This window comes from Cervus elaphus, chromosome 24, assembly GCF_910594005.1.
Source record: "Cervus elaphus chromosome 24, mCerEla1.1, whole genome shotgun sequence".
NCBI classification, from domain to species: domain Eukaryota; kingdom Metazoa; phylum Chordata; class Mammalia; order Artiodactyla; family Cervidae; genus Cervus; species Cervus elaphus.
This window is the reverse complement of record NC_057838.1, coordinates 13,910,385-13,933,530: the sequence shown is the minus strand read 5'-3', so window position 1 is coordinate 13,933,530 and position 23,146 is coordinate 13,910,385. Positions and strand designations below refer to the sequence as shown.

Below are 23,146 nucleotides of genomic sequence, written 5' to 3'. Positions count from 1 at the left end.
AGAGAAATTCCTTTAGCCTTTGTGTAAAACCAGTTTGGTGGTGCTGAATTCTCTTAACTTTCACTTGTCTGGAAAGCTTTTGATTTCTCCATCAAATCTAAAGGAGAGTCTTGCTGGGTATTCTTGCTTGCAGGTTCTTCCCTTTCATAACTTTAAATATATCATGACATTTCCTTCTAGCTCATAGAGTTTCTGTTGAGAAAACTGCTGATAACCTGATGGGAGTTCCCTTGTAGGTTATTGTTTTTTTCCTTGTTGCTTTTAATATTTTGTCTCTGTCTTTAATTTTTGTCAGTTTGAATAGTCTGTGTCTTGGTGCCTTCCTCCTTGGGTTTATCCTTCCTGGGACTCTCTGTGCTTCCTGGACTTTGTTGACTATTTCCTTTCCCATGTTCAGGAAGTTTTCAGCTATTATCTCTTCAAATATTTTCTCAGGTCCTTTCTCTCTTTCTTCTCCTTCTGGGACACCTATAATGTGAATATTGGTGCATTTAATGTTTTTCCAGAGGTCTCTTAGGCTGTCTTCATTTCTTTTCATTCTTTTTTCTATATTCTGTTCTGTGGCAGTGGTTTCCACCATTTTGTCCTCCAGGTCATTTATCTGTTCTTCTGCCTCAGTTTTTCTGCTATTGATTCCTTCTAGTGTATTATTCAACTTTGTTTGCTTGTTCTTTAGTTCTTCTAGGTCTTTGGTAAACATTTAGTGCATCTTCTCAATCTTTGCCTCCATTCTTTTCCTGAGCTCCTGGATCATCTTCACTGTGATTATTCTGAATTCTTTTTCTGGAAGGTTACCTATCTTCACTTCATTTAGTTGTTTTTCTGGGATTTTATCTTGTCCCTTCATCTGGGACATAACTTTCTGCTTTTTCCAGCATGATTAACTTCCTGTAATACTGTTTTTATTTTAGCTGTTGTGAGATTGTGCTTCTTCTTGCTTCTTCTGTCTTCCCTCTGATGGCTGAGGCTAAGAGGCTTGAGTTAGCTTCTTGAGGGAGGGACTGGTGATGGTAAAAATTGGGTCTTGCTCTGGTGGGCAGGGCCTTGTTCAGTACAGCTTTAATGCTGCTGATGGGTGGGGTTGCCCTCCCACCTCCCACCCCCATAGTTGTTTGGCCTGAGGTGACCCAGCCATGGGGTCTAGGTACTCTTGTTTTTCTGTTCAGTTGCCCAGTCGTATTCAACTCTTTGTGATGGCATGGACTGCAGCACGCCATGCCTCTCTGTCCTCACCATCTCCCAAAGTTTGCCAAAATTCATGTCCATTATGGGCTCTATAGTAGGGTTAATGGAGAACTCCAAGAGGGTTTACACCAAGGGGAATCTTCCTGTGCCCCCATCCCTGTGGTGAGCCTCTGCTGATCCATGCCTCCACAGGAGACCCTCCAACACTAGCAAGTAGTTTTCACTCAGTCTCCTGTGGGGTCACTGCTCCTCTCCTCTGGGTCTTGGTGCAAGAAAAAATTTGTTTATGTCCTCCAAGACTGGATCTCCCTTTCCACCAGTCTTCTGGAAGGTCTATAATCAAAACCCGCTGGTCAGGTTCCCTGGGTTTCCCAGTCCCTTTGTCAGATTCCCGGGCTGGGAAGCCTGATGTGGAGCTCAGAATCTTCACAAGAGTGTGAGAACTTCTTTGGTATTATTCTCCAGTCTGTGAGCCACCCACCCACAGGGCATGGGATTCAATATTATTGTGATTGCCCCCCTCCTACCATCTTGCTGTGGCTTTTTCTTTGTCTTTGGATGGGGGTGGTTGGTATCTTTTTTGGTGGGTTCCAGCATCCTCCTGTCAATGGTTGTTCAACAGATAGCAAAACACAGCACAGGTAAGATCTATTCAGATTTTCTACTTATTTGTAGATTTTATGTCTCTTCAAATTTGTCTGTTTTACCTAGAGCTATCCAATTTGGGGACATAAACTCAATCGCAGTACTCGATTTTTTATTTCTGTTGAACCAACAGTAATATCCCCACTTTCATTTCTGATTTTAATAATTTGAGTCTTCTCTATTTTTTTCTTGTTATTGTTCTTCAGTCAGTATGTCGCATTTGACCCTTTGCGGCCCTTTGAACTGCAGGACACCAGGCTTCCCTGTCCTTCTCTAGCTCCCTGAGTTTGCTCAAAAGCATGTCTATTGAGTCAGTGATGCCATCCAAACATCTCACCCTTTGTTGCCCTCTTCTCCTCTTGCCTTCAATCTTTCCCAGAATCAGGGTCTTTTCCAATGAGTTGACTTTTTACATCAGGTGGCCAAAGTATTAGAGCTTCAGCTTCAGCACCAGTCCTACCAAAGAATATTCAGGGTTGATCTCCTTTAGGATTGACTGCTGATCTCCTTGCAGTCTAAGGGACTCTCAAGTCTTCTCCAACACCACAGTTCAAAAGCATCAATTTTCTTCAGTGCTCAGCCTTCTCTGTGGTCCAACTCTCACGTCTGTACACAACTACTGGAAAAACCATAGCTTTGACTATACAGACCTTTGTTGGCAAAGTGATGTCTCTGCTTTGTAATATGCTGTCTAGGTTGGTCATAACTTTTCTTCCAAGGAGTAACTGTCTTTTAATTTTGTGGCTGTAGTCACCATCCATGGTTATTTTGGAGCAAAAAAAAAGATAAAATAAAATCTGCAACTCTTTCCATTTTTCCTACATCTATTTCCCATGAACTAATGGGACTGGATACCATAATTTAATTTTTTAAGTATTGAGATATAAACTAGCTGTTTCACTCTCCTCTTTCACCCTTATCAAGAGGCTCTTTATTTCTTCTTCACTTTCTGCCATTAGAGTGGTATCATCTGCATATCTCAGGTTGTTGATAATCCTCCAGGCAATCTTGATTCCAGCTTGTGATTCATCCAGCCCTGCATTGATTCCACATATAGTTTCTTAGAGACAGGTAAGGCGGTCTCGTATTCCCATAACTCTTTAAGAATTTTCCACAGGTTGTTGTGATCCACACAGTTAAAGACTTTAGTGCACAGAGTCAAAGGCTTTTGTGCAGTCCATGAAGCAGGAGATGTTTCTCTGGATTTCTCTTGCCTTTTCTATGATCCAACGGATGCTGGCAATTTGATCTCTTGTTCCTCTGCCTTTCCTAAATCCAGCTTGTACATCTGGAAATTCTCAGTTCACATACTGCTGAAGCCTAGCTTGAAGGATTTTGAGCATTACCTTGTTAGTATGTGAAATGAGCAAAATTGTATGGTAGCTTGAATATTCTTTGGTATTGCCACTCTTTGGGATTGGAATGAAAACTGACCTTTTCCACTCTTGTGGCCACTGCTCAGTTTTCCGAATTTGCTAGCATGCTGAGTGCAGCACTTACACAGCATCATCCTTGAGGATTTGAAATAGCCCTGCTGGAATTCCATCACCTCCACTAGCTTTGTCTGTAGTAATGCTAAGTCTCACTTGACTTCATACTCCAGGATGTTTGGCTCTAGGTGAGTGACCACACCATCATGGTTGTTGGGTCATGGAGACCTTTTTTATGGTATAGTTCTTCTGTGTATTCTTGCCACCTCTTCTTAGTCTCTTCTGCTTCTGTTAGGTCCTGGCCTTTTCTATCTTTTATTGTGCCAATCTTTCCCTGAAATGTTCCCTTGGTAACTCCGATTTTCTTGAAGTGATCTCTAGTCTTTCTTATTCTATTGTTTTCCTCTATTTCTTTGCATTGTTCACTTACAAAGTCTTTCTTATCTCTCCTTGGTATTATTTGGATCTCTGCATTCAGTTGGGTATATCTTTCTCTTTCTCCTTTGCCTTTTGCTTCTTTTCTTTTCTCAGTTATTTGTAAGGCCTCCTCAGATATCCATTTTGCCTTCTTGCATTTCTTTTTCTTTGGGTGGTTTTGATCACTGACTCCTATACAGTGTTGCAAACCTCCATCTATACTTCTTCAGGTACTCTATCTACCAGATCTAATTCCTTGAATCTATTCATCCACTCTATAATCATAAGGGATTTGATTTAGGTCATACCTTAATGGTCTAATGGTTTTCCCTATTTTCTTCAATTTAAGGCTGAATTTTTCAATTAGGAGTTCATGATGTGAGCCACAGTCACCTCCAGGTCTTGTTTTTGCTTACTGTACAGAGCTTCTCCATCTTTGGCTGCAAAGAATATAATCAATCTGATTTCGGTATTGACTATCTGGTGATGTCCATGTGCAGAGTCATCTCTTGTGTTGTTGGAAGAGAGTGTTTGCTATGACCAGTGTGTTCTCTTGGCAGAACTCTGTTAGCTTTTGCCCTATTTCATTTTATACTGCAAGGTCAAACTTGCCTGTTACTCCAGGTATCTCTTGACTTCCTACTTTCATTCCAATCTCCTGTGATGAAAAGGACATCTTTTTTTTTTTTTTTTTTGGTGTTAGGTTCTATAAAGACCTACAAGACCTTCTAAAACTTTCAACTTAATCTTCTTGTGGCATTAGTGGCTGGGGAATAGACTTGGGTTACTGTGGTGTTGAATGATTTGCCTTGGAAATGAACCAAGATCATTCTGTCATTTTTGAGATTGCACCCAAGTACTGCATTTCAGATTCTTTTGTGGACCATTGGGCTACTCCATTTCTTCTAAGAGATTCTTGCTCACAGTAATAGATATAATGGTCATATGAATTAAATTCAGCCATTCCCATCCATTTTAGTTCAATGATTCCTAAAATGTCAGTGTTCATTCTTGCTATCTCTTGCTCAACCACGTCAAATTTACCTTGATTCATGGACCTAGCATTCCACGTCCCTATGCAGTATTGTTCTTTACAGCATTGGCCTTTACTTTCAGCACCACACATATCCACCACTGAGCATAGTTTCCATTTTGGCACAGCCTCTTCATTCTTTCCAGAGTTATTTCTCTGCTCTTCTCCAGTATCATATTAGACCCACCAATCTGTGGGTCTCATCTTCTGGTGTCATGTCTTCTTGCATTTTCATACTGTTCATCAGGTTCTCAAGGCAAGAATACTGAAGTTATTTCTCATTCCTTTCTCAGCTGGTAAAGAATTCACCTGTGATACAAGAGATCTCGGTTTGATTTTTGGGTTGGGAAGATCCCCTGGAGGAGAGATAGGCTACCTACTCCAGTATTCTTGGTCTTCGCTGGTGGCTCAGACAGTAAAGAATCTGCTGCAGTGCAGGAGACTTGGGTTCCATCCCTGGGTTGGGAAGATCTCCTGAAGAAGAAAATGGCAACCCACTCCAGTATTCTTGCCTGGAAAGTTCCATGAACAGAAGAGCCTGGCAGTCTAGTCCATGGGGTCGCAAAGAGTTGGACATGACTGAGCAACTTTCACTTTCTTTCTCCAGTGGACCACCTTTTGTCAGAACTCTCCACCAAGCCCCGTTCATCTTGGGTGGCCCTGCATGGAATGGCTTATAGCTTCACTGAGTTACACAAGGCTGTAATTCGTGTGCTCATTTTGGCTAGCTTTCTGCGATTATTGTTTTTGTTCTGGAGGCTATGGGATTGTAGTTCTTCTGTCTGCCTTCTGATGGGAGGGACTGGCTGTGGGGAAAACATACTCTTTATGATAATCCAGTGCCTGATGATCTGAGGTGGAGCTGAGGCAGTGAAGCTAGTGCTGAGGAGTGGCTGCAAATACAGATTATTATTACCAGAGAGGTTTGACTGCACAGTCCATAATAAATCAATAGCTTGCAGATACATCAAAACCTGTCAGTGAGTGGCAAGTGAAAATTATGCTACATCTGGTGGCAGGCTTTACAATGGCAAGTGAATTGATATACTTCAATTGTATAGCTGCATCTGTGTCAGGCTTTAAGTCAGAACCCAACACTTATTTTAGTCTGCACATGGCCTGCCCATTATTTTGTTTACCATTTCTGCCCATGCCTCTTTTCTATGCTGCATGTGTGTCTCAGCCACAGTTTGGTGAGCCCACAAGCTAACACTAACCAAAATGAGTAAAAAACAAATGTCACTGGGGAGCTTCTTTGAAAAGGGAGGGAGATCCAATAAGAAGAAAACAGAAGATTCTAAGACTGCCAACAAAAAGAAAACTACATTTAAAAGAAAATAAGAGAGTCCTACTTAAATTACAGGTTTATTGCAACAGGTGATTCACATTCTCTAAGCCCACTTTGTATAATATGTGGCAACCAGCTGTCCAATGAAGCCATTAAACCTGCTTTGCCACATAGAGACCAAGCACCCTGTATCAAAAGACATGCCTTTGGAATTTTTCAAAAGAAAGTAATGTGAATGTAAAAAACAGAAGCAATCATTGAAGGCCACCACTTAGTCAAATGTGTCTACAGTGAGAGCATCATTCTTAGTGGCTAACTGCATTTCTAAAGCTAAGAAGCCCTTTACTATTGGGGAAGAGTTGATTCTACTTGCTCCTAAGGATATTTTTTGTGAGCTTTTAGGAGAGGCTGAAGTTCAAAAGCTATCACCATGACTAGATGAATTAATGAAATAGCAGAGGATATTGAGGTACAATTGTTAGCAAGGATTAATGAGTCACCATGGTAAGTAATCCAGGTTGGTAAGTCTACTAATATTGACAATGAGGCAAAATGCTTTGTGTGTGTGAGAGAGAGAGAGAGAGAAAGAGAGAGAGAGAGAGAGAGAGAGATTTCAGAAGGATGTGCAAGAGGATATGTTATATGCACTTCTGTTGTCAGCTAGCACCACAGCTTCAGAACTATTCAAGTCTTCGAGTGATTACATGTCAGGAAAGCTGAACTGGTCGTTTTGTGTCGGTATATGCATGGATGGAGCAGCTGCCATTACTGGACAGCTTTCTGGTTTCACTACTCAGTTCAAAGAGGTCACTTCTGAATGTGAGCCTATGCATTGTGTCATTCACAGAGAAATGCTCGCTAGCCAAAAATGCCACCCAAACATTTTGCAGAATATGATTAAAATTAGTAACAACATCAAAATACATGCCCTTAACTCACATCTGTTCACAGCTTTGTGAGGAGGTGGACACAGAGCACACATATCTTCTCTTATAAACAGAAGTGAGATGGCTTTCTAAAGGTAGACCACCAGCCAGAGTTTTTAAGTTATGAGAGCCACACCAGATTTTTTTTTTTTTTAGAAAAACAGTCACCACTGGAAGCACATTTCAGTGGAACAGAATAGGTCACAAACATGCTTACTTGTGTGACATATTCATCTTGCTCGACAAACTCAATCTGTCACTTCACGGGAGAAGGACAATTGTGTTCTAGCCAGCAGATAAAGCATCTGCATTCAAAGCCAGTTTTTAAATTATGGGGGGTACTGAGTGAACAATGAAATTTTTAACAAGATTCAACATTAGCAGAGATTTTGAGATAGACTGAGTCAGGGCCTTCTTTCTCCCAGCTCATGCATGATCATCAATCTCAATTTTCAAAAGAATTTGAGAATTAGTTCCCAATTACAAAAGATCCCCAAACTGGGAAGGAGTGAATCAGTGACCCATTTGTGAATAAGCCAGGTAAATCGACCTTGTACATGCTAGAAGAGGCAATTGCTTGAGATTGCAAATGATGGTAGCCTTAAAAGTATGTTTGAGACAATGTCAAATCTCCATTCTGGACTGAAGTCAAGGTGGAATATGCTGAGATTGCCACAAAAGCACTGAAAAGGCTGCTTCCATTTCCAACATCCTATCTTTGTGAAGGAAGGTTTTCTGCAGTGACAGCAATCAGAACAAGATTACAGAGTAGAATGGACATAAGCAACACACGTCGGGTGTCACTGTCTTCTATCACCCCCAGATGGGACCATATAGTTGCAGGAAAACAAGCCCAGGGCTCCCACTGATTAAGATTACTGTCTAATATCCTTTCTATTTGTAGCATTCCCTTGAACACTTCTTCCAGAGACAGTGTAGTGGTCACAGACTCCCTTGGCTTTTGTTGATCTGGGAATGACAGTTTTGCTGTATATATGAATCTTGGTTGACAGTTTTTTTTTTTTTAAAGCACCTTGAATACATCTTCCCACTATCTTCTGACTTCCAAAGTTCCTAATGAGAAACCAGCAAATGATCTCTTTGTGAGTCACTTGTGTGTAATGATTTCCTTCTCACTTGCTACTTTCAGGATTTCTTCTTTTTAACTATAATGTGTCTTGGTGTAAGTCTCTGATTTCATTTTAGAGTTTACTGAGCTTCTTGATGTTTACATGCATTCATTTCTTTAAATTCTAGAAGCTTCTAATATTATCTCTTCAATCTCTCTCTCTGCCTCTTTCTCATTTCTACTTAGGGGACTCCCACAATGCGTATTTTGGTCTTTTTGATGGTGTTCAATTGGTCTCTTATGCTCTGTGTGCTTTTCCTCAATCATTTCTCTTTCTGTTTCTCAGGCTAGATAAATTCTGTAGTATTTTGTCTTTACTCTTTCTGTTCCTCAGCTATGATCATTTACAGAGTCCTATATTCAAGTTTACTGATTTATTCTTCTGCCTGCCAAGTCTTCTTTGAATGCTGCTTATGAATTTTTCATTTTAGTTATTATCCTCTCCCATCCCAGAATTTTATTTTGGTTTCTTTCTAGGTTTTCTCTTTATTGATGTTTTTCTTTTGTTTACTCACAGTTTTCTTGAGTTTCCCCCCATATTCCTTTACTTCTTTTAGCATCCTTAGAACCGTTGTTTAAAAGCCTTTGTCTAATACATCTGCCATAACTTTTTAAAATTTTACTTTATAATGGAGTAGAGTCGATTTACAATGTTGTGTTCATTTCAAATTTACAGCAAAATGATTCAGTTATACCTATACATGTACCTATTCTTTTTCAAATTCTTTTCCCATTTAGGTTATTCCAGAGTGCTGAGCAGAGTTCCCTGTGTTATGTAGCAGGCCCTTGTTTGTCGTCATTTTTGTTTCTTTTAAATTGGGGTATAGTTGGTGTAAAACGTCATCCTCATTTCTGCTGCACAACAAAGTAAATCAGCTGTATGTATACGCACTCGCCCTCCTCCTTGGACCTCCGTCCCACTCCCCGTCCCATCCCTACAGGTCACCACCGAGCACCAAGCTGAGCTCCTTGTGCTATACAGCAGGCTCCTACTGCGTGTTTTACACACGGCAGTGCCCGCAGATCAATCCCAACCTCCCAGTTTATCTCACCCCACTCCTCTCCCTCATGTGCATAATCTGCTCGCTGTCTGTATCTCTATTCTTGCCCTGCAAATAGGTTAATCTGCACCATTTTTCTAGATTCCATATGCATGCAATATATGATGTTTGCTTCTCTCTTTCTGACTTATTTCACTCTGTATTACAGACTCTAGGTTCATCCACATCTCTACAAATGATCCGATTTTGTTCTTTTCTGTGTCTGAGTACTATTTCATTGTACGAGAGTCCCCCCGCCTCTCCGCCCCATTCACCTGTCAATGGACATTTAGGTTTCTTCAACATCCTGGATATTGCAAACAGTGCTACAAAGAACACTGGGGTGAAAATATCCTTTTGAACCATGTTTTTCTCTGGATATATGCTGAGGAGTGGGATTACTGGATCATATGGTAGCTCTGTTTTTAGTTTCTTAAGGAACCTCCATGCTGTTCTCCATGATGACTGCACCAATTTATATTCCCACCAACTCTGTAGGAGAGTTTGCTTTTTTCCTTACTCTCTGTGGCTTTGCTTGTAGACTTTTGAACAATGGCCATTCAAATTTGTATGAAGTGATATCTCACTGAAGTTTGATTTGCATTTCTCTAATAACTAGTATTTTGAGCATTTTTTCCTGTGCCTCATGGCCATCTGTATATCTTCTTTGGAGAAATGTCTATTTAGATATCCTGCCACCTTTCAAATTAGGGTTTGTTTTTTTTTATATTGAGCTGCATAAGCTGTTTGTGTATTTTGGGTGTTAATTCGTTGTCAGTTACAGCACTTGCAAATATATTCTCCCATTCTGTGCGGTGTCTTTTTGGTTTGACTATGGTTTCCTTTGCTGTGCAAAAGCTTTTGAGATGGGTTAGGTCCCATTTGTTAATTTTTAAAATTTCCCTTACTCTAGGAATTGGGTTGAAAAAGATATTGCTATAATTTCTGTCAGAGTGTTCTGTCAATATTTTCTTTAAGTGTTTTAGAGTATATCCGTTCTTATATTTCGTCCTTTTATCCATTTTGAGTTTCTGTGTATGGGGTTAAAGAATGTTCTAATTTCATTCTTTTCTACACAGCTGTCCAATTTTCTAAGCACCATTTATTGAAGAGACTGTCTTTTTCTCTTGAGTCTTGCCTCCTTTGTCATAGTTAGTTGACAACAGGTTTGTGGGTTTATTTCTGGGCTTTCTATCCTGTCCCTTTCATCTCGGTTTCTGTTTTTGTGCCAGTACAATACTGTTTTGATGACTGTAGCTTTGTAGTATAGTAAGAAGTCAGGGCCCCTGATTCTTCCAGCTCTGTCTTCCTTACTCAAGATTGCGTTGGCTATTCAGTGTCTTTTGGGTATCCAAAAATTTTAAAAATGTTTCTCTTCTAGTTCAGTGAAAAATGCCATTGACAATTTTATATGAATTCCATTGGATTTATAGATTATCTTGTGTAATATAGTCATTTTGAAAATATCCCAAAGCAAGAATAAGATACATCTTTAGTTTGTGTCATCTTCAATTTCTTTCATCAGCATCTTATGGTTTTTGGAGTACAGGTCTTTTCCCTCCTTAAGTAGTTCTATTTCTAGGTATTTTGTTATTTTTGATATGGTAAATGGAATTGTTTCCTTAATTTCTCTTTCTGATCTTTTGTTGTTGGTCTGTAGAAATGCAACAGAGTTCTGTATTAATTTTAAATCCTACCACCTTACTGAATTCACTGATGAGCTCTAATAGTTTTCTGGTAGCATCTTTAGAATTTTGTATGTATAGTACCATGTTATCTGCAAACAGTGACAGTTTTATTCTTCTTTTCTAATTTGGAGTCCCTTTATTTCTTTTTCTTCTCTGATTGCCATGGCTAAGCTTCCAAAACTATGTTGAATAAGAGTGGTTAAAATGAACATCCTTGTCATTCCTGATCTTAGAGAAAATGCTTTAAGCTTTTCACCATTGCATATGATGTTAGCTATAGGTTTGTCATATAGGCCCTTTATTATGTTGAGTATATTCCCTCTATGCCTACTGTCTGGAGAATTTTTATTATAAATATATATTGAATTTTGTCAAAAGTTTTTTCTCCATCTATTGATATGATCATATGATTTTTATTCTTCAACTTGCTAATGTGGTGACCACACTGACTGATTTGGGAATACTGAAAAATCTTGCACCTCTAGAGTAAATCCCACTTGATCAAGGTGTATGATCCTTTGAATGTATTGTTGACTCTCTTAGAATTTTGTTGAGGATTTTTGTCTGTATGGTCATCCACAATACTGTCCTGTATTTCTCTTTTTTGTGTATCTTGGTCTGGATTTGGTATCAGGGTGATGGTGGCCTCATAGAATGAGTTTGGCTATGTTACTTTCTCTGAGATGTTTTGGAATAGTTTTAGAACTCTTCTCTAAGTGTATGATATAACATACCTGTGAAGTCAGCTCTTCCTAGACTGTTTTTGGAAGTTTTTAAATCAGTTTCAATTTCAGCTTGTGATTGGTCTGTTCGTATTTTCTATTTCTTCCTGCTTCCGTCTATGGAGATTGAACATCCCTAAGACTTTATCCATTTCTTCCATGTTGTTCATTTTATTTGTATATAGGAGTTTGTGCCAGTCTCTTGTGATCCTATGAATTTCCTATTAATTTCTGTGCTGTCCATTGTAATGCCCCCTTTTCCTTTCTAATTTATTGATTTGAGCCCTCTCCCTCTTTTCCTTGATGAGTCTGGCTGAAGGTTTATCAATTTTGTTTATTTTTTCAAAGAACTAGCTTTTAGTTTCATTGATCTTTTCTGTCATTTTCTCTATCTCTACTTCATTTTCTTTTACACCCTTTGACACTGCAATTCTATTATTGGGTGTAAAACTCAACTCAATTCTCACACATTTTGTAAAAGGACATGTACAAAAAATGGTTTTCATGGCTTTATCTATGATGGTGCTGTGGGGAATTGAGACCTAAGACAATCTTTGAATCTACCATTCAGGGGCCAGAGAGGTAAAGCATGGTGGATAGCCTCCATGGGGCATTGCACAGCAGCTGAGAACAAAACTTTAGATATATACATAGCATAGCAAATAATTATTAGAAACAAAAAGCTTGAAAATGTTTAATAACAGAATTCTATATAACACTACTTAATATATATTTTTTGAAAACAGAAAAACTATTTTCATTAAACATAACTGTCTATAGAATAGAGTTAGAATGGGTCATGTTATGATGATGACGAGAATAAATCACTGTAAAGACCAATAAGAAGAAGTTATCATAAACTAAATAGTACAATTGACTCAGCGTCCTTAGCTGCAGTTTCCTCAAAAAGAAAAACAAAGAAACCTACTCTGTTTTATCCTTCCTATGTCACAAGAAAAATTGTAATTCTTCCGCATGATTGTTTTAACAGTTTTTGCTCTTCTCTTCTGGTTACACAACTATGATTGCTTCCACTCCCATTGTTACTGCCATGACATAGTTTCTACTCTTTAATCTTCTGGAAATCTTTCCTCTGCTCACAAGATTTTTAAATATCTCACTTATGCTTTGGCATCCAAAACTGTATATTCGAAATGTGGTTTGATCAGTGGTAATCTTGTCTTGACATTTTACATCTATTAAAGCAATAGTTCTTTGTATTTTTCATGTTGTTTACTTAACCCTTCTATGTTTTTATTATGACATTTTATATTTTATATATTCTAGCTGTTTCAATGCAAGCTCCTTCAGCATTTGCTGCAAAGCTGGTCTGAAGGTGCAGAATTCTCCTAGCTTTCATTTTTGTGTTAAGGTTTTGCTTTCTCTGTCAAATCTGAATGATGACCTTGCTGGGTAGAGTATTCTTGGTTGCAGTTTCTTCCCTTTCATCAGTTTAAATGTATTGTGCCATTCCCTTCTGGCCTGCAATGTTTCTGCTGAGAAATCAGCTGATAACTTTATGGGTTTCCCTTATGTATTGTTTGTTGTTTTTCCCTTGTTGCTTTTAATATTTTTCTTTTTTAATTTTTTAAAATTAAATGAAACTTTTAAAATTAAAACAAAAAGTTTTTCATTTTTAATTTTTGTCAGTTTGATTACTATATGTCTCAGTGTGCTCCTCCTTCGGGTTATCCTGGCTGGGACTCTGTAATTCCTGGCCTGGGTGACTGTTTACTTTCCCACATTAGGGAATATTTCAGCTATTATCTCTTCAAATATTTTCTCAGGCCCTTTCTCTCTCTTCTTTTTCTGGGCCCCCTATCATGTGATTGTTTGTGCATTTAATGTTTTCCCAGAGGTGTCTTAGACTGTTCTCTCTTTTTTTTTAATTCTGTTCTATAACAGTGATTTTCACCAAGTTGCCTTCCAAGTCACTTATCCACTCTTCTGTCTCAATTATTCTACTATTGTTTCCTTCTAGTGTAGTTTTCACTTATTTTGTTGTTCACCTTTGTTTGTTTGGTCTTTAGTTCTTCTAGGTCTTTGTTAAATATTTCTTGTGTCTTCTCAGTCTGTGCCTCCAATCTTTTTCTGAGATCTTGGATATCTTTAATATCATTACTCTGAATTCTTTTTTGGCTAGATCCACCTCAGTTATTCTTCTGGATAGATTGCCTATCTCCACTGCTCTTAGTCTGTTCTTAGTTGTTCTGTTCATGGTTTATCAGTTTCCTTTATCAGGACATATTCCTCTGCTGTGTCATTTTGTCTAACTTTCTGTGATTGCAGTTTCACATTGCAGCTGCAGGGTTGTAGTTCTTCTTTCTTCTGTTGTCTGCCACCCATAGCTGGGGCTTCCTGGTGGGAGAGACTGGTACTTGCCCACTGGTGGGTGGCATTCAGTCTTATCCCTCTGGCAGGCAGGATCATGTCTGGGTGTGTGTTCATTATTGGGCAGCTATTTATCCTGGAAGACTTTAAGCAGCCTCTCTGCTGATGGGTGGGGTTATGTCCCCACTCTGTTGGTTCTTTGACCTTAGGCACCTCAGTTCTGGAGGCTTCAGGCTGTTGGGTGGGGCCAGGTCTTAGGGAAAAAGTGGCAGCCTCCTAGAGGGCCCATGCCAATCAGCACTTGACAGAGTCACTTCTACCAGTCTCCCTTTCCCCACAGTACATCACAGAGGCCCCCTGCCTCTGCAGGGGACCCTACAACACTTGCAGCTAAGTCTGGCCCAGTCTCTTATCAGGTCACTGCTATATTCCCTAGGTCCTGGTGCACACAACACCCTCCAAGAGTGGAGTTTCTCTTTCCCCCAGTTCTGTGGAAGTCCTATGGCCAAATCCAAATGGTCTTCAAAGCTAATCTCTCTGAGGGCTATTCCTCTCGTTCCCAGACTCCAAGGCTGAGAAGCCCAATGTAGAGCTCAGAAGTTTCACTCCTGTGGGAAAACTTCTGTGGTATAACTATTTTCCAGTTTGTGGGTTGCCCACCAGTGTGTTTGGGATTTGATTTTATTGTGATTATGCCCCTCTTATCATCTCCTTATGGCTTCTTCTTTGCCTTTGGATGTGGGTTATCTTTTTTGGTAGGTTCCAGCATTTTTTGTCCATAGTTTTTCAACAGTTATTTGTGATTTGGGTGTTTCCATTAAAAGGGTGATCTCAAGACCTTCTCCTACCTATGCCATCTTGCCTCTCTTCTGCCATAAACTCTATTCAGGGTCAAATTTCATTGATATACACTATTTCCTTTGAATGGGTCACACTTTCCTGTTTCTTTGTATGTCTTGTGATGTTTTTGTTGAACACTGGGCATTTGAATGTAATAATGTTGTAGCTCTGGAAATCAGATTCTTCCCCCTTCCCCAAGAGTTTGCTGTTGTTGTTTCTGACTGCTGTTGACTGTCTCTGTCCTGAGAATCAGCCTAAGGTGCAAAGTCAAGGGCTTATGTATTTTCTCAGAATTTTCTTAGGCATTTACAATCACCTTCTAATTTTACCCATATATGCAGGGTTTTTTAAATAGTCTGGTCTTGAATTCCTGTCTCTCAAAAGAGAAAAATCTGAAAATGAAGCTGTGAGGAAGAGTTCTGGCTCTTTAAGTATCTTGGAAGACACTTGAGCCAGGAGGGGTAGGAGCTTGCAATAATGGGAAGAGGTGCAACCACAATGGCTCTCCTCTAGCTCTATTTATCTGCACCTCTCTGATCAGAAGTAGCAATCACCAATCATATCAGAGATCCCTGATACCTGAAAGAAAGGGTACTTGTTGCCCACCCTGACTCTCACAAGCTGGGTGCAAGCCGCTTCAGGAACACAGTTGCAGCTGCCTTCCATGTAACTATGTTGGGAATTGGTAGCTGCCACTGTGCCAAATGTTGATTATTGACATAAAATTTACCATCCAAGTGTTCCCATAAAAGTTACTTGTGTTCAACAGACTCCAGAGCACCACAATAGTTTCATAAGATAATTTAGCTGATCCAGTTGTTGTCGAGTCGGGTAGACAGATTTGTGGTGCTTCTGCCTTCACCATCTATCCTGAAGCCTCTTTTTTTTTTTCCTTCAATCTATCTAGGTAAAAATTTATTTCACATGTTCTTTAAAAAATCCTTTGTTTTCTTTCATTTTCTCTATAATCTTTCTAATTTATATTTCATTCATCTCTGTTCTAATCTTTAATATTTATTCCTTGTGCTAGGTTTTGGTTTAATTTTTCCCTCCCTTCTGAAGGACAGCTTTTGACAGATATAGGATTGTTGATTGACACTTTTTAGAGTTTTTCTTCAGCACACACTTTGAATATACCAACCCTGGTATATACTGAATATATACCAGGTTGACTATATACCAGGGTTGACTATATCAACCCTGACCTCTGGTTTCCTAAGTATCAAGGGAGTAATCTGCTTATAACCTATTGAAGATCATTTTTATGTGACAAGTCACTTCTCTCTTGCTGTTTTCAAGATTTTCTTTTACTTTCAACAGTTTTTGTGTCTCCACATGACTTTCTTTGAATTATTCTGATTAGGCATTCATTAAGGTTCTTGAGTGTTTATGTTCAGGTGTTTCTTCAAATTTGGGAAGTTTTTAGGCATTATTTCTTTCCCTTTGCTCCTGTTTCTCTCTTCTTCTGGAACTCCAATAATGCATGTTTGATCCTCTGGAAGACGTTCCACAGATTGGAACTTGAGCTTTTTTCACCTTCCTTCACTCTTTATTTTTTGTTCCCCAGACTTGACAATTTCAATTGTTTTATCTTCTAATTCACTGATTCTTCTCCTACTCAAATCTGTGTTGATTGCCATCTAATGAGTTTTCTATCCAAGCTATTGTACTTTTCAGTTTCAGAATTTCTTTTTGGTATGTTCTTATATTTTCTCTTTATTCATATTTCCATTTTCTTCATACATCACTATGGACCTCCTCCATGTCTTCCTTTAGTTATCTGAACATCTTTTTTTTTTTTTTTAATCTGAACATCTTAAAGACACTTTTTTCCAATTTTTTGTCTATTGTGTCTGCTATCTGCCCTTTCTCACCAGTTTCTGTTGACTTTCTCCCTTGGAATAGAGATTTTTTTCCCCCTGTTTCTTTTCACATCTTATATTTTTTTCTAAAAATTTTTATAATTGAGTCCAGCAATGGAATAAGTCTGGAAATCAGATTGTTCGAGTTCTCAAGGGAATTCCTTTTGCTTTTGTTTATTTTATTGATATTTTTATTGTTCTATGATCTCTTTCCCAGGGATCTGCCTGGGGTATAAACTTAAGGTCTTATCAGATCTTTCTGAGCCTGTGTTATTTCCTTAGGCATGTATGGTAACATGCATATGTAGTTGCTTTTAAATGTCTTAGTCCTTTAATGTCTGACTCCCAAAATGAAGAAAAGAGATAAATAAAAATGGAGAGAAAATCGCCAGCCCTTTAAATCTCCTGGAAGTTGTGTAAGCTATAGAGCAAGGGGCTTGCAACAATGGGAGTGGTGGTGCAGCAATGACTGCCCACCTCTTTGTCTGTACTTCCATTATCAGAAGCAGCAATCAGCAATCAGAAAGCAGATCCCTGATATTCAGAGCACAGAGTCCTTACTGCCCACCCTGGGTCAGCAAGCTGCATATAAACTGCTCCTGGCAGAAATGAACTGTCTGTCTCAGAGATATAAGTGGAGGATGGGTAGCCATTGCTGAAATTGACCAAAATGAACTGCAATTTCCCATTCAAACCTTCTCCTTGAAGCTGCAAGTCTGAATAGACTCCAGAGTTACAACATAGCTACATCAAGCAGATTCTGCCAGTATAACTGTCTAGGAAAGACAGGTTCCTGACACTTCATATTCTGTCATCTCCCCAGAATCCCATAGCTCTTTTATATATTGCTGAGTTCCACTTATTAATGTTTCTTTGAGGATTTTTACACCTGTTTTCATGAGAGCTATTAATCTGTTTTCCTTTCTTGAGTGGTGGTCTTTGTAACATGAGTTGTGGAATTTCTCCTTTTCTGTTTTCTGGTTGATAATGAGTAGAATTGCTTTTTCTTTAGATGTTTGGTATAATTCTCCACTGAAACATCTGATTCTTTCCTGGAAGTTTTTATTTTTATTTTTAAAATGTTTGAATAATTTATTATTTGGCCATGCCATGCAACATGTTTAAGATCTTGGTACCCTGACCAGGGATTGTACCCATGCCCCTGCATTGGAAGCTCAGAGTATTAACACTAGACCACCAGGAAAGTCCCTTCTTGGGCATTTTTAAATTAAAAATTCAATATATTTATAGAACTACAAAATTATATATTTCATATTAGGTGATTTTTTAAGAACTAGCCTATTTGCTTTTGTCAAATTTGTAAAATTGTTATATTTCCTTATTATTCTTTTAACATCTACAAGATCTATAGTAACATACCATTTCATTTCTGATATCTGCTAATTTGTGTTGTTTGGCAATATTATTGGTCTTTTCAAAGAACCATCTTTTGTTTACTTTATTGCTTTTCTATTTTCAATTTCATTATTTTCCTACTTCTGCACCTCTGGGTTTACCCTGCTCTTCTTTTTATATGATCCTAAGGTGAGAGCTTACATAATTTTCTTCAGACTTTCCTTAAAATTTTTTTTAAATTTATTTTTGGCTGCATTGGGTCTCTGTTGCAGCCACAGGCTTTCTCCAATTGTGGCATGCAGGTTTAGTCGCCCTGTAGCATATGGGATCTTTGTTCCTGACCAGTAATCAAACCTTCGCACCCTGCATTGGAAGGCAAATTCTTAACCACTGGAGCATAAGAGAAGTCCCAACTTTCCCTTTTTTCTAATGTAAGAATTTGGTGCTATAAATTTTTCACTCAACACTACTTTAGTTGTGGTCCACTCAACTGGGTGTGTTTTACTTTCATTTTCATTTAGTTCAATGTGTTGTTTTTAGTTTCTCTTGAGATTTCTTCTTTGATGCAAAGATTATTCAACAATTTGTTGTTTAGTTTCCAACTATTCAGAGATTTTCCTATTATCTTTCTGGTATTGTCTTTTAGTTTGGTTCCTTTGTGGCGAGAACACACACAGTATGATTTCAAGTATTTTAAATATCTTGAAGTCTGTTTTATGGTCCTATGATGGTAAGTGATCTGTCTTTGTAAACTATCCACAGAAGAAATGGAAAATGTGTGTGTGCACACATGCGTGCTGCATCCTGTTGATTATGGTGCTGTTCAGTTATTATATATCCTTGCAGATTTCCATGTAGCTAAATTATCAAAAGAGAGGCACTAAGGTCTCCAACTATAATCATGGACTTTATTTCTCTTCTCAGCTCTATCCATTTTGCTTTAAGTGTTTTGCAGCTGTTGTTTGGTACATACAAATTTATGATTGTCCTGTCTTCTTGACAGCCTGGCCTTTTTATTCTTATGAGATGCCCCTCTCTGACCCTAGCAATTTTCTCTGCTCTAGAGTCTACTTTATCTGACATTAATATATCTGCTAATGCATTTTTCTGATTAATGTTTGTATTGCATATCTTTCGCCATCTTTTTCCTTTCAACCTATCCATATGAGAGGGTAAAAGGCAGGAAGCCCAGGTGTCTCCAAATGGAGGACACAGGCTGCAAGTGTCAGACATTTCTTATCTCTCTCTTAAGCAGCAGGAGGAAACAAAGTGCTAGATTTTATTCCCCTTCTCTATACAAACTTAAAAAGAGGTTTCTTTTAAAATTCTGTGTTGCCATAAAGACACCTGGTTCCACCTGAACTTAACTTTTCTCAAACCTTGAGCTAACCAATGCATTTTTCTTGTGGAAATGTTTGTCTTAAGCTATTTTAATGAACTATGTATTTACCCTAGACTCTGTCTTCAAGTTGATTCTGCTGAAGACTCAGAATAGTCATAAGATATTACAACAGGTGTATGGGCCAAATCAGTCTTTAGATAATCTGCTGCAACTGACTCAGACAGTCTATTACAGCAGGGAATATGGGGAAAAGAAAGATAGGCAGAAAAAGACAAACAGGCAGAAGCCCTTGTAATGGCTGTTAGAACCATTCTTAAACAGCCTGAGAAAAATGCCCAGAGGGACTCAGGTGAAAAGGGATGGGCTTCCTATTACTGTGGAAAGGAGGGGCACCTCAAGCGGGATTGCCCTCAGGCAGCTAAGCCACCCCCGGCTCCATTTCCTCTCTGGAAGGGACCACACTGGAGGAGAGACTGCCCCCAGAGGCATAGGTTTCAGGGGTCAGACTCTCAAGACAATCAGGACTGAAGGTGCCCAGGGGTCCCCACACAAGCTCCCATACTAATTACCCCTGAGTAATACCCCAGGTATTAATAACTGGGGGGGGGGGGGGGGGGGATCCATCGATTTCTTTTTAGACACTGGGGCAACTTACTCTGTGCTTACTGAAGTCCCTGGCCCACCCCAATCTGCTTCTGTAATGGGACTGTCTGGACAAGCCAAAGGTTATTATTTCAGTCGTCCTCTAAGCTGCAACTGGAACTTTATGCTATTGTCACACGAATTTCTGATCATGGCAGTCTCCCTCACCCCTTTTGGGGAGGGGTATACTGAGCAAGGTCTGTGCCTCTGTTTTCATGAATATGGAGCCCTCCCTTTCTCTCTAATTGAACACAATGTAAATCCTAGAGTGTGGGCTGGTGGAAAATCTGTGAGTCAAGCACAAAATGCTATTCCTATAGTGGTCAAGCTCAAAGGCCCACATTTATTTCCACATAAAAAGCACTATCTACTGATACCTGAGGTTAAGGAAGGGTTAAAACCCATCATTGAGAATTTAAAGGAGCAGGGGCTATTCACATATTGCTGAAATCATCACCTACCTATGACTTTTAAGACAACTGAGAGGACTTTTAGGAATCACAGGCTACTGCTGCATTTGGATTCTGGGTTAGGGGAACTTGCCCAGCCTTTATATAAATTTCTAACTGAAACTCAACAAGCCCAAACTGATGAACTGGTTTGGTCTCCAGATACTGAAAAGGCTTTTACAGCTCTTCAGACTGCTATCTTGCAAGCTTCCACTTGGAGCTTGCCCACAGGGTCAGAATTTAATTTGTCACTGAAAGAAAAGGTATGGCCTTGGGAGTTTTGACACAACCCCAGGGGCTTCACCAGCAACCTATAGCGTGTCTGAGCAGAGAATCAGATGTAGTGTCGCATGGGTGGCCGCACTAAGAGTAATTAGAGCAACTGATTTATTAACCTGAATCCCTCAAAATAATTAATGGGTGAAATCTTACCGTACTGACTTCTCATGAGGCGAGTGGACTATTAAACTGTAAGGTTAATACTTGGATGACAGACAGTAAGCTTCTTAAATATCAGTTCTTGTTGTTCCAAGGACCAAAAACTAAGCTTAAAGTTAGCGGAAATTTAAATACTGCCACTTTCCTTCCTGAAAAGGAAAATGAAACACGTGATCACAATTGTTCCCAATTTCTAACTTTAAACTATGCAGCTCGGAAAGATCGGATGGATACCCCACTGGACAATCCAGATATGGAAATATTTACAGATGGCAGTTCTTTTGCTCGGGATGGGAAGTGTTAAGCAGGTTACACCATGGTGGTGGCTGAACAGGTTTTAGAGGCAAAATCTCTCCCCCAGGGAATGAGTGCTCAGTTAGAGGAGCTTGTGGCTCTGACCTGAGCTCTAGAGTTAAGTAAGGGATAGCGAGTGAATATCTACCCTGACTCTAAGTATGCTTATTTGACTTTACATGCTCATGCTGCAATATGGAAAGACAGTTTAAAATGGCAACAGGAGAACCTAGTAAGCATTTCAGAGAGATTGACAGACTTTTAACTGCTATATATTGTCCTAAAGAATTAGCTGTTATGCACTGCAAAGGGCACAGCAGGGACGAGAGTAAAGCAGCTGAAGGTAATCAGCTGGCTGACTGTCAAGCCAGAAAAGTGGCACTTTGCAAAACCCCTTCACTGAAGACACCTTTGATCTGGACAGGTCCTGTGGAACAGGATAAACCACAATATACTGAGGAAGAATTAGAAAGATATGAAAAAAGAGGAGAAAGATTACTGATAAAGGATTTTTACAGTCAAAGGATGGGCAATTAATAATTCTTGAAAATGCTCAATGGAAAATTCTTAAGGGTTTACAGCAGAGTTTTCATTTAGGTATAGAGAGTACTTAACAGAAGGCTTTTCATTTGTTTGAAGGTTAAAATGTAATGAAAACTTTAAAGAACATTATCAAAAGATGTGAGGTTTGTCAGAAAAATAACCCAAAGACTGAAAAGCTAACCAAATCCTGGGTTACAATGAACTGGAAAATATCCTGGAAAGGACTGGGAAATTGATTTTACTCATATGCCAAAAGCAAATGGATATTCTTGCTTACAAGTTTGGGTGGATACCTTTACTGGATGGATGAGGCTTTTCCCTGTCGTAGTGACAGGCTACAGAGGTTAAAGAATTTTAATCCATGAAATTATCCCCAGGTTTGGGCTGCCATGGAGCCTTCAGAGTGACAATGGCTCCACCTTTAACCTGCTGTAACTCAGGGGGTGTCTAAAGCTCTAGGAATAGAGTATCACTTACACTGTTCCAGGATACCCCAATCCTCAGGAAAGGTTGAAAAGGCTAACAACATTATTAAGTGACATCTGCGCAAATTAACTCAAGAGACGCAGGACAACTGGATAAAAGTTCTACCCATAGCTTTAATGAGGGCTCAAATTGCCCCCAAAAAGGAGGGGCTGTCCCCCTTTGAATGAATTTATGGAAGGCTTTTCTTACGCACAATCATTGTTATAGAACCTGAAGCCTTGGAATTAACTAATTATGTAACTCAGCTCTCAGCTTTTCAACGAGCATTAGCGGAAATCCGGGAGGTGACTCCTGACCCTGCCTCTGAGTCAAGCAAGCCTCTGTTTGAACCAGGAATCGAGGTCTTGATAAAAACATTAGGATCTTGGAGCCAATCCCTTGAGTCCCTCTGGGAAGGCCCTTACCAGGTTATTCTTTCTTCTCCCATAGTTGTCAAAGTGCCAGGAATTGATTCCCAGGTGCATCACACTTGATTTAAGAGGTGGCGCCCTGACCAGAACTAAGTGATGTCATTTTATGTCTTTACTTTGTAGGTTCTGACTTTGTGTTTTTCAGATGAGCCTGATAATCTATGCGAGCTTGCTTCTGCTGACTCCAAAAATCCCGAGTCTGCCATTTGATCCCCAAGACAATGACTTCCTGTCCTGGGCTCCCCCCTATGCTGCATTCCACAATTGGTCTAACTGCTGGGTCTGTGGAGCGCTCCCCTCTTCATCAGTGGAAGGTTTCCTGTAGTGGGCATCTCCATTTCAAGGAAAAGACTTTCTCCAAGTCTGTGAATACCTTTGACAACAACAATCATATGTGATGCCTCTTCTTAATGTGATGACATCTAACGATCCTAAAAAAAGTGCAACATTTTGTACTTTAGCGATGGACATGTGACTTTTAATTTTGATTGTACATTGTGTTGGTTTAATGACTATTCTGCTACACATAAGAAGGTAAATGGGTCTATATCTGGTGGCTTTTTACCTGACGTTTACCAAATATGGGATGAAGTTATATGGCTAACTCCTGAAAAGGGACATCTAATATCTAGTGCCCCCATATGCTTGGA

The 23,146-nt window shown here is 39.3% G+C and overlaps 1 long non-coding RNA gene across 1 annotated transcript in view; it reads right to left on the bottom strand.

The window, feature by feature from the left end:
• Nucleotides 1-5,465: 5,465 nt before the first annotated feature.
• Nucleotides 5,466-23,146, bottom strand: part of LOC122683268 — a 36,776-nt gene continuing 19,095 nt past the window's right edge. Inside the window, exon 4 of the long non-coding RNA XR_006337664.1 lies at nucleotides 5,466-5,603. This is a non-coding gene — a long non-coding RNA (uncharacterized LOC122683268). The remainder of the gene's footprint in view (nucleotides 5,604-23,146) is intronic.